A 6,567-nucleotide genomic window follows, 5' to 3' on the forward strand; every position below is an offset into this window, starting at 1 on the left:
CGGACTGCGCTTTAAACGAAACAACCCGGTTTGGGCTGTGTTCACGGCGTTTGTTTGACGGTTTAAACGACGCACTGCCGTGCTTAACGCTGAAATATCCACTAATATCGCAGGAGAAGCGCGGAGGCTGATTAGCCCGAGCGCTAGCGCTAGCCCGCGGCCTGCAGGCCCCTCGCGCTCGTGAGCGCATGAGCCGCGGTATAGCCTCACCTGACGCGCGCTGCGGGAGGGGAGAGGGTCCGAGGGTCCGGAGGGTGAGAGGGGGAGGTCCGGGAGGTTCGGGAGGGAGTTTTGAGAGGATTCGGGGAAGAGGGAAGACACGGCTGCGTGATCGAGCTCCACTCTTACAAAGACAACAAGATGTGTCCCGATCACCTCTCACCCACGACCTTTCTGACGTCACCGCGCTCTGGCCCCGCCCCGCCGCGCCGCGCGCAGGACGTAACGTTACCGCACCGCACACTGATGATGAAGCGCGTCTGGATGAGAACTCTGGATCTGAAAGGAAAGCTTCAGGTTAGAATGGGAGCCGCTGAACTGAGCTCGTTCACAGTACAGGTACAATAATAAAAGACATTCGACAATAGGATAATGTGACCATATTTCTGAAAAGGTCAAACGGGAACATGTCCTAGTTCATTGGTCAAAACATCATTGAAATCTAATTCTTATTATTATGCATAAATTAGAAGATGGGGGACAATACAAATACAAGTTATTTACAACTGATTTTAATATAATTCGCCAGAAACCACACAATGAAAAATAGTAAACCAGATAAAAATACTGTTCTAAGAGAATCATGACATCATTACTTACACTGAACAAAATTATAAACGCAACACTTTTGTTTTTGCCCCCATTTGTCATGAGCTGAACTCAAAGATCTAAGACTTTTTCTATGTACACAAAAGGCCTATTTCTCTCAAATATTGTTCACAAATCTGTCTAAATCTGTGTTAGTGAGCACTTCTCTTCCAGGGATTCATCTCCTTCGGCCATCCCACACACAGGTGCCTCCGCTCGCAACAACCGGAGGGGGAGGGGTCGTTATGACTCGCTACGCTCTTCGCTGCACACAACCGAGGGAGTCCTGCACTTTCCGTCTTTGACGAGTGACGACACGTAAAAAAAACTGTGCATACCGCAGCAACGGTATAACGGAAAATGTTTGTGGTTTTGAACGGCATACCTTGAAACCGGTTATCGTCCCATGCCTACTCTGGATCGGCGAATACGACAGCGTGTTCCAGTTCCTGCCAATATCCAGCAACTTCGCACAGCCATTGAAGAGGAGTGGACCAACATTCCACAGGCCACAATCAACAACCTGATCAACTCTATGCGAAGGAGATGTGTTGCACTGCGTGAGGCAAATGGTGGTCACACCAGATACTGACTGGTTTTCGGACCCCCCCGGACCCCCCAATACAGTAAAACTGCACATTTTAGAGTGGCCTTTTATTGTGGCCAGCCTAAGGCACACCTGTGCAATAATCATGCTGTCTAATCAGCATCTTGATATGCCACACCTGTGAGGTGGATGGATTATCTCGGCAAAGGAGAAGTGCTCACTAACACAGATTTGTGAACAATATTTGAGAGAAATAGGCCTTTTGTGTACATAGAAAAAGTCTTAGATCTTTGAGTTCAGCTCATGAAAAATGGGGGCAAAAACAAAAGTGTTGCATTTATAATTTTGTTCAGTGTAATATAGCATATAATAAATTAAACTGTATTTAACTAATATGTTAAATGTTTTCTAATCAAATTTTCACAAACCTTTTAAACTTTACAAATGTTAGTTTATGTTTGTGCTTATGGAAATGGATCTTTACCATCCCTAATTAGGTTTACTATTTTGCATCTTAGGCTCATTTTGAGCACAAAGTATGTGCTTTCTGCATATGTAATTGTTGAAAGTGTAATTGTATAGTTTATTGATTTTTACATTTTTGTATTTAACTGTATTTAACACGAATAGTTATAATGTGATTACCCTGTAATCGATAATAGTCTATTAATAACAGATGGATAGTAGATTTAATTAGATTTGATCGACTCCCACTGGACGGCGACTATTAAAGAAAGACACAGTGTCCACTTTATTCCAGTGGAATAACTATTGCACCACCAAGGAGCTATGGCAGAGGAGAGAAGTTTCCACCCCAGCGACTGAAGATCATCAGGAGTATTATTGTTATCCGACGGCTGTTGACTTTGATTTGGACCAGACTGAAGATCTCAGAGAGGAAGTGGAGCGGGAACGAGTTGTCTGTCTGTCAGAGATTTTGTTTGGGATGATTTGCAGCATCCGATGATGATGATGAACGGTCTTACAAACCTGGTTCATGTGACAGGGCTAGGCAGGGCTGGACTGGGACAAAAAATTGGCCCTGGCATTTTTTGGTCCAGGCGGGCCACCACCACTTTTTATATATATATATATATATATATATATACTATGCTGCTCAAAAAAAAAATTTATTATTTTGAAAAAGCTGAGTAGAATTTTTTTCAGGTTTCTTTGATGAATAGAAAGTTCAGAAGAAAAAAATTTTTTTGTAACATTATAAATGTCTTTATCGTCACTTTTGATCAATTTAAAGCATCCTTGCTATATAAAAGTATTAATTTCTATCATTTTCAAAAAAAATAAATAAATAAATAAATAATTATACTGACTCCAAGCTTTTGAATGGTATATGTATAATGTTACGAAAGCTTTTTATTTCAGATTAATGCTGATCTTTGGATCTTTCTATTGGATCTTTCTTACTGTTCAAAAAAATTTTGACTGGTAGTGTATGTATGTAGCCTACGTATCACACTCATATCACATCTTGTTTTGGATAAGAATAATACGTCAGGTCTGACAATATCGTGTCTTTTTTTATTTAAATATAGCTTTATTCGCATTGGCCCATGGAAACCTCTATGAACACACTTGACTTGGCATCTTGTTTTAGATAAGAATGAAACGTCAGGTCCGACGTCAATATTGTGTCTTTTTTTTTTTCATTTAAATCTAGCTTTATTCGCATTGGCCCATGCATGGAAACCTCTATGAACACACTTGACTTGGCCAAACAAATCGCAGGGGACAAATTTACGTTTTATTAAAAAGTGTTTATGTATTCTACACTCATGGCACGTGCGCACATTAGGAGAGGTTTGATGCCTGCCTCCGCTGCGAGTCCCTATCAAGCACTTTACCGATTCAACAACTCTCTTTTTCTCTTTTTCTGTCGGCCCCCTAAGTGCGTCGGCCCACCGGGAAAATGCCCGGTATGCCCGATTACCAATCCAGCCCTGGGGCTAGGCTAGCTACAACGAGTAGACTGTATGTAGTGCAATGTTTCAGTATCCAAAACTTTATTATGAAAACATTAACCTCACAGCATTATTTATGCTTCTGCAGTGCAAAGATGGATTTTGTTGATACTGATTTCATTTGACTGGTACCAGCCTATACTGTCTTATTGTAATTGAATATTGATTATTAAATGTAAGAATTTTACAAAAAAGATGATGCATACATCTAATAAATCTAAAACAAATGCCCATATAAAGGTAAAAATGTCCCTGGAAATCACTCCATCTTCTCTTTATCACACAGTTGCTTGCCTCCTTGTGAACTACCAGAATTGTTGCTTGGTAAAAGCATAGGCAAAGAAGTATAGACTAGACACAGCATTTGCTCTCAGGGGATTGATCATTTTAGATTTATTTGTAAATGGGTCATTCCTGGGATTTGGTCATCTACCAAAAATCTAACATGCAGTGCATTCTGTATCTTTCATTCCAATTAAATATATGTACGTTTCAATCTATATATTTTAGTGTGGCAGCAACCAGTGGAGTTTCTGAAGAGTGTGCTTGAGCATAAATGCATAAGGGATCCCCCGGAGTATGATAAAAGAGGGAACGCGATGAATTGAACATAAAATAAAGCAAAAACAGTGAAGTCATAAGCTGCCATGTTCATTACAGCTGCATCTCAGATCTCAAATCAATTAATTAGCAGAGGTTTTTACTCCACTACATTTGTGTGACATCATTAACGCCCGTCCTATATTGTTGAGCCAACGTGGTTCAAATGACGGAGATGTGACGATGTTCGGGAAACAGTCGTGACTAGCTAGTTAGTTTCTACAACAGTGCATCATACTATGGTAGGTAATCATGGTAGGTAATATAAGCATAAACTAGAAGACAAGATAACCTTTCCCATAAAAGTGCTACACTTTTTGGCTATATCACCTTCTCATGTCTGTAAATGTAGGTAGTAATTAACAGAAATTTTAAAATAAAAACAACACATTAGTACTTCAATTCTCTAGTGTAGTCTACCTACTATCAAACTATGTGGCTTCTCTGACTTACTCATAGATAGCCTTCGTGCTGATCCCTCTTGTCACCTGATCCTTTTCAGAAACTCAAGAAACTCAAAAAATGCCTTTCTTAGGCAGTGTGTCCATCAAAACATTTTTTAGTGCCAAATATAAACTCGTAATTCTGACTTTATTTCTTGGAATTATGAGTTTATATTTCACAATTCAGGAAGAAATAAATCAGAATTGCAAGATATAATTATTCTCCTCCGAATCACCCTCAAGCGCCATTTTGTAGAGTATCACGACGCATGCGCGTGCTTTGATCTGCATCGTGATGCTCTCCAAACTGGCACTAGGGTGATGCGGAGGAGAAGAGATTTGTTGAATAAAGTTGTTAGTTTAGTTTTTTGCACACAAAATGTATTCTCATAGCTTCATAAAATTATGGTAGAACCACTGATGTCACATGGACTATTTTGTCCATTTAACCCTTGTTATCTCTGGAGGGTGAGAAAGCTCTCAGATTTCATCAGAAATTCCTTAATTTGTGTCCATGAACTTTCTGAGAAGAGTACATACATCAGGGTTGACTGTGTTGTTCCTCTTCTCTGACACCTTTACACATTTTTGCCTCCAAATTTTGCTGTGGCTGTCTTGGTGGCAGCGGGTGATTCCAGCAAAGCATCTGCACAGAGATCAGTCAGAAAAACACAAGCAGAAGCTTTAGGAGAATGTGCAGAATTGAACTAAACTAGTTCAATAAAAAATAAATAAATAAAATAAAAGTTAAAAAGCAAATAAATAAAAAAATACCACTTTACAATAAGCATTTGCTGCACTATGTACTAAATGGATAGTTCACCTAAAAATGAAAATGAAATGTTCACCTAAAAGTGAAAATTCAGTCATAATCTACTCATCCTCAAGATGTTCCTAACATTCTTCAAAATATCTTCTATGTTAGACAGAAGAAAGAAATTCGTACAGGTTTGGAACAACTGTAGGTAGAATCAGCCACTCTCAGGACAGGTATGTCGACCCCTTGGATGTTCCTGCTGACTGGAGGGAAAAAGGTACCATCCTCTAGCTTGCGGCACAGATGGGAACACTTAAAAACGTATGCATCGTGGCACTTTCCAGGCCAGCCAACATTGAAATCAAGGAAGCTGTAAGTGTGGTCTACAAGTCCTCGATGCAGAACACTGTACCATCCTTTTCTGTTATAGTAGTTGGTGGGATAACTCGCTGGGGCAATGATTGGGATGTGTGTGCCATCCAAAGCACCAGCACACATGGGGAATCCTTACTCTCAAATCCTGTGATGATGGCTGGGACTTCAGGGACAGTCAAAGAAGATGTTACAGGCGGTGCTGGTTCCAATACTATACAGGTTGGCAACATTGTGGAACTCAACATTACTGGCAAGCTTGTAGATGGTAACCGCTACCCTTTTCTCTAGAGGTATTGGATCCAACATGTTGGTAGTTTGGGGTTGATGTATGGAAGCAGCTGGTCACAAAGGATATTGAAGGCCTCTTTTGGTATTCTGAAGCAGTGTTGGGCAGTAACGCAGTACTTAGTAATGCGTTACTGTAATTTGATTACTTTTTTAGTAACGGAGTAATTTAACACGTTATAATTTTCAAAACAGTAATTAGATTATAGTTCCAAGCCGAGGTGCGTTTCCGCTGTTACATCATTGCCAACAGAATGCAGTGTTTTATCAGGAGCACACACACCATCCGCTACCTAAGACCTAATTTGACTGGTTAAGCGCCTGCGAGGCAGATACTACCAACAAAACAAACTCAGCATGGAGAGAGAAAAGTATGCGTTCCCTATCTGGAAATATGATCATTGTTTTGAGTCATATTATAACACACGAATTGTAGACATTATGAAAGATTCATTATGCATATATTTATTGTGTTATAACAGAGCTTTGTGAGACTGCGATAAACTGAGATAAAGGGAGCGCCCTTTGCTGGCATTCTGCCATGCCAAACCATGTATGCAGCAGCCTATGCTTGCATTTAGTTAAAAATAAAAGTGGTTTGTGAATGTTGATGCTTTAATAACAAATATTTATCTGGAGTGTTTATGCTGGGATGTTGTGGCTAGGAGACGCAAAACTTACTTTTTCATGTAAATTTCATGGATGTACAGAAAAAAAGTAACGCAACTAGTAATGTAACTACTTTTGAAATAAAGTAATCAGAAATGTTATTAC

The 6,567-nt window shown here is 39.8% G+C and overlaps 1 protein-coding gene across 1 annotated transcript in view; it reads right to left on the bottom strand.

The window, feature by feature from the left end:
• Positions 1-554, bottom strand: part of LOC107700968 (poly(rC)-binding protein 2) — a 20,948-nt gene extending 20,394 nt beyond the window's left edge. The window contains exon 1 of the mRNA XM_016502849.1: positions 211-554. The gene's annotated coding sequence lies outside the window, so the exon portion shown is untranslated. The remainder of the gene's footprint in view (positions 1-210) is intronic.
• Between the last annotated feature and the right edge of the window lie 6,013 nt (positions 555-6,567).

The sequence above is a fragment of the Sinocyclocheilus anshuiensis genome, unplaced genomic scaffold (assembly GCF_001515605.1).
Source record: "Sinocyclocheilus anshuiensis isolate Anshui unplaced genomic scaffold, SAMN03320099.WGS_v1.1 scaffold1838, whole genome shotgun sequence".
Classification (NCBI taxonomy): domain Eukaryota; kingdom Metazoa; phylum Chordata; class Actinopteri; order Cypriniformes; family Cyprinidae; genus Sinocyclocheilus; species Sinocyclocheilus anshuiensis.